Here is a 13123-nt window from a genome sequence, read left to right as displayed (position 1 = left end):
GAGAACTGGATTTTGAGTCAGGAGACCCTTGAGTCCCTGCCTGGCCAATTAATTAGTTGCATGACTTTAAGCAAGTCACTTCTCCCCTCTCTAAATATTAGCCCATCTTCAATAAAAGGGGATGATAATACCTGCATTAGTACTTTACGGGGTTGTTTTTAGGATTAAATGAGATCATGTAGGGAAAGTATGTAGACTTTAAAGTTCTATGTGAAAGGCAGTCGTCACTAACTTTAAATTTTAAGGCAAATTTAGAGACTGTTGCAGCTGGAAGAGATCTCAGGAAGTTTTCAGTTTAATCTCAATGATGAGGAAACTGAGGCCCCAAAAGGTTACATGATCTGCCCAAGGTCGCACAGTTAATACATTTTAGCATCTGGATTGAAAGCTGGTCTGAATAAGAGTAACAGGTAGCATGAGGAGTATATGAAATAAAGGATGGGACAGCTGTGTTTTTGTCTAGGGGTGGGGTAGATTTTGAGCATTATAGGCTAATAACGGTGGTATGAATATAGTGTAACTTTGAGTGAGTGATTCTATTAGCTACAGGAAAGAAATCCCTCAAGTTTATGAGCCTCAGGTGGTCCTTTTTTTAAAAACACTGTCTAGCCTTCCTTCTACCATACTCTTGGTCTCCCCATTTACTTGCCAGATTCTGCTAGGGGGATACAAAACTCCCTGAGTAATCACAACTCTGCACAGAAAGAGAGGGTTGGTAGTTGTGCCTCTGGTTAGTATGTCCAGAAAAAGGGATGGAGTTTTGTTTATTTTATTATTTTTAAAAATTAAACTGCTACTTCTCCTTAAACATGACACCTGATCCACTCCATCTATCCAACTAGGATAACAAAAACAAACATCTCCATCTGGGATTTGTGGTAATACTGCATAATCCAGAGCTAGGTAACTTTTAAAGCAGATCAAAGTCACCCTAGCAAAACAACAGAATTGCAGTTGCTGAGCAAAAAAGGAGACTTATTCAACTAAATTGGAACAGGATAATTCTTAGGCCATCTTGGATTTAATTTGACCAAGAGTTATTACAGGTAGCTTATTGCAAGTCTGGAGGTTGCTTTGTTTTGTTTGTTTTTTTAAATGAGTTTTTATTGACATCTTTTTTTAATGTCACCATAGTTTCTCCCTACTATCCCTCCTTCTCCTAAAGAGCTGTCTCACATAATAAATAATATTTTTAGAAACAAAAGAAGAAAAATAATTGAAAAAAATCAGCATAACTGACCAATATATTTTTAAAAGTCTGAACATCAGGGACTTCCTTACCTCTGCAAAGCCTGCAGGATACTTTGAAGAGAGATGTGTTCCAAGGTAGAGTAGAAGAATCCTGGATTTGGAGTCAAAGACCTTAGGTACAATTAATTCCCAGCTCTGCTACGAATACTACATGCCCCATAGCAGTCACTCTAATATCTAGGTTAAATGAAGGGCTTGGATTAGATCAGTGGTGCTTAACCTAATGTCCATGGATCACAAAAGGGTCTGAGAAAATGGATGGGGAAAAAAATTACATTTTTTATTTAAATATAATTGCTTCATTTGTAATCTTATATATTTTATTTTATGCACCTAAAAACATTTTCATGAAAAGGGTCCATTTGCTTTACCAGAATATTAAAGGGCTCTGTAATGAAACAAATATATATTATATACCCATAGTTTAAATAATGCATTACTTAGGAAATTGGATTCATTTCCAGCAGGGATTTTCAGATAAATCTTGACCAATAATCTTAAAAATTTTATTCTGAGAAGTGGTTCAGAGGCTTTAGCTGACTGCCAAAGGGGTCAGTGATGCAAAACAGATATTTTGGATTAAATAATACCTTCCAGACAATAGTATGCTGGAGACAACTCATATTACTAACAGAATCAAATGTCAGATTTTCAGTGTGGGCAAATTCTAAAAATCTAGGCTTCAATTTATTGTTTTGTTGATTGCCTAGGTTTAAGAAAGTAAAGGAAAAGAAGTTAATGCAGATTAAACTTTAAAGTATGTCGTGTACTTTTCCCCACTACTTTTTTATACCCTAGACCAGTTCCCTCCAACATACTCCTCACTGGACTTCCAACTTTGGAGGGGCTAGAGATGTGGTGGAGTGGGGCATCACCAGCTTGCCCAGAAGGAAGGCAGGGTGAAAGAACTCTGGACTCAGAGACAGGAAAGTCTGGGTCTAATCCCCATTTAGTCATTGACTAGCTAAAGAACTTTGGACAAGCACTTCTCAGATTGTTACCTCATTTATAAAATAGAGGCATTGTTCTACATGATTCTGAGGATCTTTTCAGCTTGTTGTAACATTATGTGGTTCTGGGACTCCATAATCAGGTCTCCTAAGCAGAGTAGAGAAGTTGTACCCAGGACTCTGCATGCACTAGCTCAGTATACTTTCAGGGAAAAATGGTTATGGAAATGAAATACATTGAAATAAATAGATTTCCTGGACCATTTCATTCCTGCCTGGTTGTGGAAGGAATATTAACATCCTTCTTTCTGAACCCATTGATAACTACTACATATTCATCAGGGGACCCCTCAAGAATATGTAATTAGTTTTCTGATCACTGCACTTCAGTGTGCCCTACCTACTAAGAATTTATCTTATGCTCACCGGAACCAGAATTACACTCTCAAACCTCCCAATGGCTATTATTAAATACTACACATAAGAAAACACCTCTGGTGCATACAAGAGGCAAGAAGACAGAGGGAACTGGCAGAAGGGCTGGGTGTTTGTCCAAAAGAAATGAGTCAATTTTATCAGAAGCAATAGATTATTTTCTCCTTTCCTTGTCCTTTCCCATTTTGCACATGTGATAATCATCAGCTAGAAATTCAGGCAGTCTTATGTCGACAATCCTAGATAACAAAGACTTCACCAATCATCCAATCCTAAGAAGGTTTCTCTTCTAGCTGAGGAAAGAAAGCAGCACCTAGGACTACCCACAATCATGAAGGTGCTTCCTTTTTATTAATCATTGGTCAAGATTTTTCTGAAAATCCTTGCTGGACGTCCACCCAGCCTCCTAATGTCTTGTTTATGTCTGACTCTTGCAGTAATTTGTTCTGTCTTTTCAATTTCCGTGGTTTTACTAAACTCAGACTCTTGGCTGACGATCCTGGCACAAAAACAAAGAGCTGGAGGGAGGCTAATACTTAAGCCTGGCAGGACCCCTTCAGATGAAAACTGAAGAATTTAAGTGGTCTGCTTTCTTCCAAGTGCCTCAAAAGCATTTTCTTTTCAACATTCCTTCCTTCCTTCCTTTCTTCCTTTCTTCCTTTCTTTCTTTCTTCCTTCCTTCCTTCCAAAAGCAAATTTTAAGTCCTACTATGGTAAAGGCATTATGCTAGTCACTCAGGAAGATATAAAAAGATAACCCCTGATTGCTGTTTGCAAGAAACTTATACTCTGGTCCAGGGGTTCTTGACCTTTTTAAGTCATGGACTCCTTTGGCAGTCTGGTGAAACCTATGGACCTCTTCTCAGAATTAAGTGTGTTACCTTGTAATGGTAATTTAAAGAATGTAATGGTAATTTAAATAGGAAGATCTTTCCCATCCATTAATAGACCCATATGATCTTCCTGAGTCACATGGAAGTCTGAGTCACATGGAGCCTGTGGTAGGAGGAGCTTACTGACCAGGTAGAACAGGAAGAGGTAGAGCAGGAAAGGTGGAACACGAAGGGGTGGAACAGGAAGAGGCAGAGCTGAGAGGCAATTGGTCAGAGCAATCAGAACTGAGGGAGAGGGGAAGCAGGCAGCTGGTTAGTGTGAGTGAGAGAGCTTGTTTGTGATTTGTTTAAGGGAGCTGGTTTGTGGGAAGGCCCTAGCAGGGGAAAGGCTATATAGATTTTTTTTCCACTATGGTAGATTTGGCTTTCTGGTGTTGGGATTTAGCTTTCTGGTATCTGAATAAATGTTTTGGTACTGTCTTCCATGAGAGAGACTGTTGTATTTCATGATTCAGAATCATGCAGCAGCATATTCATGGCTGCCATAGACTACATGCTACATACAATGCTACATACCTACATTCATAATTGAAAGAAATGTACATTTTCAGTTAGAGGCTAATGAAAATAAAGATGTATTTTTTCCCCATCCAAGTTCAGGGATTCCTTGAAATCTATCCATAGACCACTTTTGGGATCTGTGAACCTTAGATTAAGAACTCTTTGTCTAGTCCTTAGTTCAGTACTCTAGGAATGGCATATGGCTATTCCTTCCTCTGATGAGAAGAGACTGAACCTTAGGGGATATACATACATACATTCACATGCACACACAAACACACACATGCATTTATGGAATATACCCAATATAGGAAACTACCAATGAAGATGTTCCCTCTACTAATGCATGGGGGGCAGGGGGTGTTCAATTTTCTTTGCAATTTATAGTCTAAGAAAGTTGTCTGGGTCACCTAAGGGTTAAGTAACTTGCCTAGCTTCACACAACATTGGAGGTAAGGAGGCAGGATTTCCTGAATGGGAGGTCATTTCTCTACCCACTAACCCATAATGCCCTTTCCACTGACTCAGTGTTAACACTAGTGTCACAGATAAATGCCCCTTCTATGCCCTACTAGATGGTCTTCATCATGTAATGACCAGCCTCTGGTAATGAGCCTCTCCAGACTTAGCTAGGTTGATCTTGGAATAGCATGTATACAATCTCTTTTGGAAGGCCACTATACTAAGCCTTTACAGCTTGGCAGACCCTGTGTTCTGTTGGCATAGACTTTAAGAACCCAGGGTCATCGCCATGTCACAGTGAGACAGTAGGGTTGGATTTTAGTAGAAATTACAATCTAGTGGAGATGAAAAGATTGATACTTTGCTCTGAAAAAAAAAGCTATAATAGATGAAAATAAAAATAAATGTAAAATATTCTAAACTAAATTCAACAAATATATTCTACGTACCCAAACGAAGCCTTTCCTGATATCCTATCTGCTAGTGTTCTTCCTTTCTCTGTCTGTCTCTATCTGTCTCTCTTTCTCTGCCTCTGTCTTTCTCTTTTCACCCTGTCCATTCACAAAACTGTTTTGCTTCTGACTATTGCCTTGCCCAATCCACTTTCCCTTCTATCAGACCTCATTTCTCTTAACCTTTTCCCCTCTTGTTTTTTTTTTTTTTTGGGTAGGGTAAGAGAGCTTCTATACCCAACTAAGTGTGTATGTTATTCCTTCTTTGAGCCAATTCTTATGAGAATAGCTCCCCATCTTTCTCTATACTCTAAAAACTTTTTAGTGCCTCTTTTGTATGAGATAACTTACCCCATTCTACCTCTCTCTTCCCCATTCTCCCAGTGAAGTCCTCTTTCTTACCCCTTAATTTTATTTTATTTTTTGTATATCATTCCATCATATTCAACTCACCACTGTGCCCTCTGTCTATGTATACTCCTTCTAATTGCCCTAATAATGATAAACTTCATATGAGTTATAAGTATCATTTTCTCATGTAGGATTATAAACTGTTCAACTGTGTTGAGATCCTTGTGATTTCTCTTTCCTGTTTACCTTTTTATGTTTCTCTTGAGTATTGCATTTGAAAGTCAAATGTTCTATCCAACTTTGGCCTTTTCATCAGGAATGCTTGGAAGTCCTCTATTTCATTAAATGTAAATTTTTTTTGCTTTGAAAGACTATATTCAATTTCACTGGGTAGGTGATTCTTGGTTGCATTCCTATCTCCTTTGCCCTCTGGAATATCATTTTCTAAACCCTGCAGTCCTTTAAGGCTGAAGCTGCTAAACTTTGTGTTATCCTGTCTGTGGTTCCATGATATTTGAACAGTTTCTTTCTGGCTGCTTACAATATTTTCTCCTCAAGACTAATACGAAAATAGATTTTATAGAATTGCACATATATAACCTATATAAAATTGCTTATTGTCTTAGGAAGGAGGAAGGGAAGGCAGGGAGGGAGAAAATTTAGAACTCAAAATTTTATTTTAAAAAAGAATGCTAAAAATTATCATTATATGTAATTGGAAAAAATAAAATACTATTTTTTTATAATAACTTTCTCCTTGATGTTGGAGCTCTGAAATTTAGCTATAACATCCCTAGGATTTTTCATTTGAGATCTCTTTCAGGAATTGATTGATGGATTCTTTCCATTTCCATTTTAACCTCTGGTTCTAGAATATCAGGGTGGTTTTCCTTGATACTTTGTTGAAAGATGATTATCTAGGATCTTTTTTTTTATTATGGGTTCCTAATTGTCCAATAATTTATAAATTATCTCTTCTCTATTTTCCAGGTTAGTCCAATGAGATATTTCACATTTCCTTCTATTTTTAAAATTCTTTTGATTTTGTTTTATTGTTTCTTGATGTCTCATAGAATCATTAGCTTCCATTTGCCCAATTCTAATTTTTAAGGAATTATTTTCTTCAGTGAACTTCTGCATTTCCTTTTCCATTTAGCCAGTTCTCCTTTTTAAAAAGTCCTTTTCTTCACTGAATTTTTGTACATCTTTTTTCATTTGGCCAATTCTGCTTTTTAAGGACATCTCTTCTGTGGATTTTTTTTTGTCCTTTCACTATTTGGCCTATTCTGTTATTTTAAGGTGTTATTTCCTTTAGTATTTTTGGTGTTTCCTCTGCCAAGTTGTTGACTCTTTTATTCATGATTTTCATGCATCACTCTCGTTTCTCTTCCCAATTTTTCTTCTGCCTCTCTTACTTGATTTTCAAAATCCTTTTGGAGCTTTTCCATGGCCTGAGACCAATTAATATTTTTCTTGGAAGCTTTGAATGGAGGAACTTTGACTTTATTGTCTCTGAGTGTGTTCTGATCTTCCCAGTCATCAATAACTTCTATAGTCAGGTTTGTTTTTTTTTCCCATTGTTTCCTCATTTCCCTAACCTATTATTTTATTTTTAACTGTTTATAAAAGTAGGGTTCTGAGGCGGAGCCAAGATGGCGAAGTAGAAAGACGCACATACACATAGCTCCGAATCCACAAACCACAGAACGGCAGAGGGGACTAACCCAGGGCGAATTCTGCACCCAGAGACCACGGAATATTGGAGCGAGGGGGATTTCTGTTCCGGAGAGACCTGCAAACCTCTCGCGGGGGGACCTTCCTGCCGGGGACTGGGCGCCGGGGCGGGAAGAGGAAAGCAGCCCTGCCACGGCAGCAACACCGTGGGAAAGAGATCCAGCGGCCACGCGGGTCCCCCTACCCACAGAGGGACCTGCAAACCTCTCGCAAAAGGTCAGTTGCGCTGTAGACACGGTGCCCAGCCCGGACCTGCGGCGGCGATGGCGGCCGCGGCTCCGAGAGACAAAGTTCTGAGAGGGATCCAGAGGCGGGATCTTCAGCAGCTGCACGGGCCCCCCACCAACAGGTGACTGACGGGGGTAGGTGAGAGAGTCTCTTTGGCGGGTTGAGAGGGGAGCATGGTGCCCCCATAGCTCGGGCCCCCCCCAGGAGGTCGGGGCTGAGAGGCGGCTGCGGACGGGGGTTCCCCAAACGAGCGGGAGCATGGATCCATTGTGGAAGGTCTGTGTATAAACCCCCTGAGGGAATTGAGCCAGAGAGGCGGCCCTGCCCCTGACCTCAGCACCTGAGCCTAATTTAACACTGAATAACAGCCCTGCCCCCGCCAAAAATCCTAAGGCGGGAAGTAGCATTTGAATCTCAGTCCCCAAACGCTGGCTGGGAGAACCAGGAGGCGAGGTGGATGTGAGGAAAACATTCAGAGGTCAGGCCACTAGGGGGAGACAATGCCAAGAAAAGGGAAAAGAAATAAAACTATTGAAGGGTACTTTATGGGAGAAAAATCACTTCCTCCCTTCCTTTCTGATGGGGAGGAACAAGGCTTGCCATCAGGCAAAGACACAGAAATCGAGGACTCTGTGCCCCAGCCCACCCAATGGGCTCGGGCCATGGAAGAGCTCAAGAGGAATTTTGAAAATCAAGTTAGAGAGGTGGAGGAAAGACTGGGAAGGGAAATGAGAGGGATAAGGGAGAAGCATGAAAAACAGATCAGCTCCCTGCTAAAGGAGAACCAAAAAAATCTTGAAGAAATTGGCACCTTGAGAACTAGCCTAACTCAGCTGGCAAGGGAGGTGCAAGGGGCCAATGAGGAGAAGAATGCTTTCAAAAGCAGAATTAACCAAATGGAAAAGGAGATTCAAAAGCTTACTGAAGAAAATAGATCTCTCAAATCTGGAATGGTACAGTTGGAAGCTTTGGACTTTTCGAGAAAGACAGATATCTCAGAACATACCGCGCAGATTCGAAAAATGGAAGATAATGTGAAATATCTTATTGGAAAAGCAACTGACCTGGAAAATAGAATCAGGAGAGACAATGTAAAAATTCTGGGTCTACCTGAAAACCATGATCAAAAGAAGAGCCTAGACATCATCCTCCACGAAATTATCAAGGAAAACTGCCCTGAGATTCTAGAACCAGAAGGCAAAATAAATATTCAAGGAATCCGCAGAACACCGCATGAAAGAGATCCAAAAAGAGAAACTCCTAGGAGCATTATGGCCAAATTACAGAGTTCCCAGGTGAAGGAGAAGATATTGCAAGCAGCCTGAAAGAAACAATTCAAGTATTGTGGAAATACAATCAGGATAGTACAGGATCTGGCACCTTCTACATTGAGGGATAGAAGGGAATGGAATAGGATATTCCGGAGGTCAAAGGAACTAGGACTGAAGCCAAGAATCACCTACCCAGCAAAACTGAGTATAATACTTCAGGAGAAAAAATGGTCTTTCAATGAAATAGAAGACTTTCAAATTTTCCTGATGAAAAGACCAGAGGTGGAAAGAAAATTTGACTTTCTAACACAAGAATGAAGAGAACCATAGGAAGGCGAACAGCGGAGAGAAATCATAAGGGACTTACTAAAGTTGAACTGTTTACATTCCTACATGGAAAGACAATATTTATAACTCTTGAAACATTTCAGTATCTGAGCACTGGGTGGGAGTACACACACACACACATGCACACATGCACACATACATAGAGACAGAGTGCACAGAGTGAATTGAAGAGGATGGGATCATATACTAAAAAAAAAAAATGAAATCAAGCAGTGAGAGAGAAATATTGGGAAAAGGGAGAAGTTATATGGGGCAAATTATCTCTCATAAAAGAGGCAAGCAAAAGACTTATTAGTGGTGGGATAAAGAGGGGAGGCAAGAGAAAAACATGAGATCTACTCTCATCACATTCCACTAAAGGAAAGAATATAATGCACACTCATTCTGATAGGAAAACATATCTCATAATACAGGAGAGTGGGGGACAGGGGCACAAGCAGGAAGGGGGGGGGATAGAGGGGAGGGCATGGGGAGGAGAATGCAATACGAGGTCGACACTCACGGGGAGGGAAAGGACCATAAGAAAATAGAAGTAATGGGGGACAGGACAGGATGGAGGGAAATATAGTTAGTCTTATACAACACAACTAGTATGGAAATCATTTGCAAAACTAAACATATATGGCCTATATTGAACTGCCTGTCTTCCAAGGGGAAGGGGTAGAGAGGGAGGGAGCTAAAGAAGTTGGAACTCAAAGTGTTAGGACCAAATGTAATGTTCTTACCACTGGGTAACAAGAAACACAGGTTAAGGGGTCAAGAAAGCTATCCGGCCCTACAGGACAAAAGAGAAGACGGAGACAAGGGCAGGGAGGGAGGATAGAGGAGAGAGCAGATAGGTCACAGGGGCAATTAGAAAACTTGGGTCTGGGGGGGGAGGGGAAAAAAAGGGGAGAAAATTTGTAACCCAAAATTAAAAGTTTAATAAAAAAAAAAAAAGGTAGGGTTCTGCTTCTAAGGTGGAGGGCACACTGTCTCAAGCTTCAGGGGTTTTGTGCAACTGTTTTCAGAGATGCTTCCAGGGACCTATAAGTTTTCATTTCTTCCAAGGTAGTACAATCTCATGAGAAGTATTTATTCCTCTCTTGGCCTGTGCTCTGATCTGTGAGAAACCATAAGCACTCTTTTCTGCCCTGGAACTGTGAGGAGGGTCCTCCCTCCACTGCAGCTGCAGGTTCTGATGTGCTACTGTTCTTGTTCACCTTGGGACTGCCACCCAGGACTGGGACCCAGATCCAAGCATGGGCAAAGCAACAGAGTTCTGCCTCAGTGCTAGCAAAAAGACCCCTGTAGGGGCAGAGCCAAGATGGTGCAGTAGAAAGATACACATACTCTAGCTCTTCCCTCACAGCCCATAAAATAACTGTAAAAAATGACTCTAGACAAATTCTAGAGCAGCAGATGCCATAAAACGACAGAGTGAAAGAGATTTCCAGCCCAAGGTAGCCTGGAAGGCTGACAGGAAAGGTCTGTTGCACAGGATATGGAGCAGAGTGCAGCCCACAAAGCCCAGCCCAACTCTGGCCACGAGGCACTGGCAGGAATAGGACCAGAACAGGCCTCGGCAGCAGAATTCCCCACAGCAGCTGTGGTTCTCAGATCCCTCAACCCTGTCAAAAGACAGCTTCAAAGGTCAATGAGAAAGTTTTTCACCTGAGTGAAAAGGGAGCAGGGCCCTCCCCTAACCCCAGTTTCAGGTGGCAGTGGTGGCAGCAGCAGCATCCATTTTTGGAGCCCTTGGCCTAAAGCCCCTGGGGGAATTCAGCAGATGCTCTGGATCTCAGCCCTGAGTGGTGACCTGGGGGTGAGGAAGAGTGCTGGTCTAGGAGTGGTGGAGCCAGTGGAGGCTCTGGAAAGGGAATTCAACTTGTAGATCCTGGGAAGAAAAACTTTGGTAGCTCCCAGACCAGAATGCAGGTCAGGAGAGGAATAAACACCTCTCCCTTGATTTTGCCACCTTGAAGGAACTGAGAAATTATAGGTCCCCAGAATATAACCCCTCTTGACAAAGAACTCAAAAGTCAAGTAACTGACTGAGAAAATGCTGAAAAAAGGGGGAAAAAATAAGACTATAGAAAGTTACTTTCTTGGTGAACAGGTATTTTCTTCCATCCATACAGATGAGGAAGAACAATGCCTACCCTCAGAGGAAGATATAAAAGTCAAGGCTTCTGCATCCAAAACCTCCAAAATAAATATGCAATGATCTCAGGTCACATGGAAGAGATCAAAAAGGATTTTGAAAATTAAGTAAGAGAGGTGGAGGAAAAATTGGGAAGAGAAATGAGAGAGATGCAAGAAAAGCATGAAAAGTGAGTCAACAGCTTGCTAAAGGAGACCCAAAAAAATGCTGAAGAAAATAATATCTTTAAAAATAGACTAACTCAATTGGCAAAAGAGGTCCAAAAAAACCAATGAGAAGAAGAGTGCTTTAAAAAGAAGAATTAACCAAATGGAAAAGGAGGTTCAAAAGCTCACTGAAGAAAATAGTGCTTTAAAAATTAGAACAGAGCAGATGGAAGCTAATGATTTTATGAGAAACCAAGAAATTACAAAACAAAACCAAAAGAATGAAAAATGGAAGATAATGTGAAATATCTCATTGGAAAAACAACTGACCTGGAAAATAGATCCAGAAGAGACAATTTAAAAATTATGGGACTCCCTGAAAGCCATGATCAAAAAGAGCCTAGACATCATCTTTCATGAAATGAAAAACTGTCCTGATATTCTAGAATCAGAGGGCAAAATAAATATTGAAAGAATACACTGATCACCTCCTGAGAGAGATCCAAAAAGAGAACCTTTTAGGAATATTATAGCCAAATTCCAGAGTTCCCAGGTCAAAGGCGAAAATATTGCAAGCAGCTGGAAAGAAACAATTCTAATGTTGTGGAAATACAATCAGGATAATACAAGATCTAGGAGCTTCTACATTAAGGGATCAAAGGGTTTGGAATATGATATTCCAGAAGTCAAAGGAATTGGGATTAAAACCAAGAATCACCTACCCAGTAAAACTGAGTATAATTCTTCAGGGGAAAAAATGGCTATTCAATGAAACAGAGAACTTTCAAGAATTCTTGATGAAAAGACCAGAGCTGAATAGAAAATTTGACTTTCAAACACAAGAATCAAGAAAAGAATGAAAAGGTAAATAGGAAAGAGAAATCATAAGGGACTTACTAAAGTTCAGCTGTTTACATTCCTACATTGAAAGATAATATTTGTAACTCTTGAAACTTTTCTCAGTATTTGGGTAGCTGGAGGAATTACACACACACACACTATATAGATATAGATATATAGATATGTATAGACAGAGAGCACAGGGTGAGTTGAATAGGAAGGGATGATATCTAAAAAAGTAAAATTAAGGGGTGAGAGACGAATACATTGGGAGGAGAAAGGGAGAAATGGAATGGGGCAAATTATCTCATAAAAGAAGCAAGACAAAACTTTTTCAATGGAGGGGAAACAGGGGAAGGTGAGAGGGAAAAAGTGAAGCTTACTCTCATCATATTTGGCATAAGGAAGGAATAACATGCACACTCAATTTGGTATGAAAATCTATCTTATACCACAGGAAAGTAGGGGAGAAGGGGTTAAGTGGGGTGGGGGGATGATGAAAGGGAGGGCAAATTGGAGGAGGGAGCAATTAGAAGTAAACACTTTTGGGGAGGGACAAGGTCAAAAGAGAGATAGAATAAATGGGGGCAGGATAGAATGAAGGGAAATATAGTTAGTCTTTCACAACATGACTATTATGGAACTCTTTTTGCAAAACTACACATATATAGTCAATATTGAATTTCTTGCCTTCTCAGTGGGGATAGGTGGGGAGGGAGGAAGAAAGAGAAGTTGGAACTCAAAATTTTAGGAATGAATGTTGAGAACTGTTTTTGCATACAACTGAAAATAAGAAATACAGGTAAGGGGGTATAGAAATTTATCTTGCCCTACAAGACAATAGAGAAGATGGGAATAAGGGAAGGGAGGGGTGTTAGAAGGGAGGGCAGATTGGGGGAAGGGGTAAGCAGAATGCAGTTATGGGGTGGGGGAGGGGAGAGATGGGGATAAAATTTGGAACTCAAAATTTTGTGGAAACGTTGAAAACTAAAAATAAATAAATAAACATTTAAAAAAGACGTCTGTAATCTCCTTCTGACCAGTTGTTCAATCGCCTTACCAGCTTTGGGCTGAGAGGTTTGGAAGCAGCCACTACCACTGATTCAGTCACTCATAAG

This window comes from Notamacropus eugenii, chromosome 2 (genome assembly GCF_028372415.1).
Source record: "Notamacropus eugenii isolate mMacEug1 chromosome 2, mMacEug1.pri_v2, whole genome shotgun sequence".
In the NCBI taxonomy this organism is placed as follows: Eukaryota; Metazoa; Chordata; class Mammalia; order Diprotodontia; family Macropodidae; genus Notamacropus; species Notamacropus eugenii.
The sequence above is the reverse complement of the archived record's forward strand: the minus strand, read 5'-3'. Positions refer to the sequence as shown.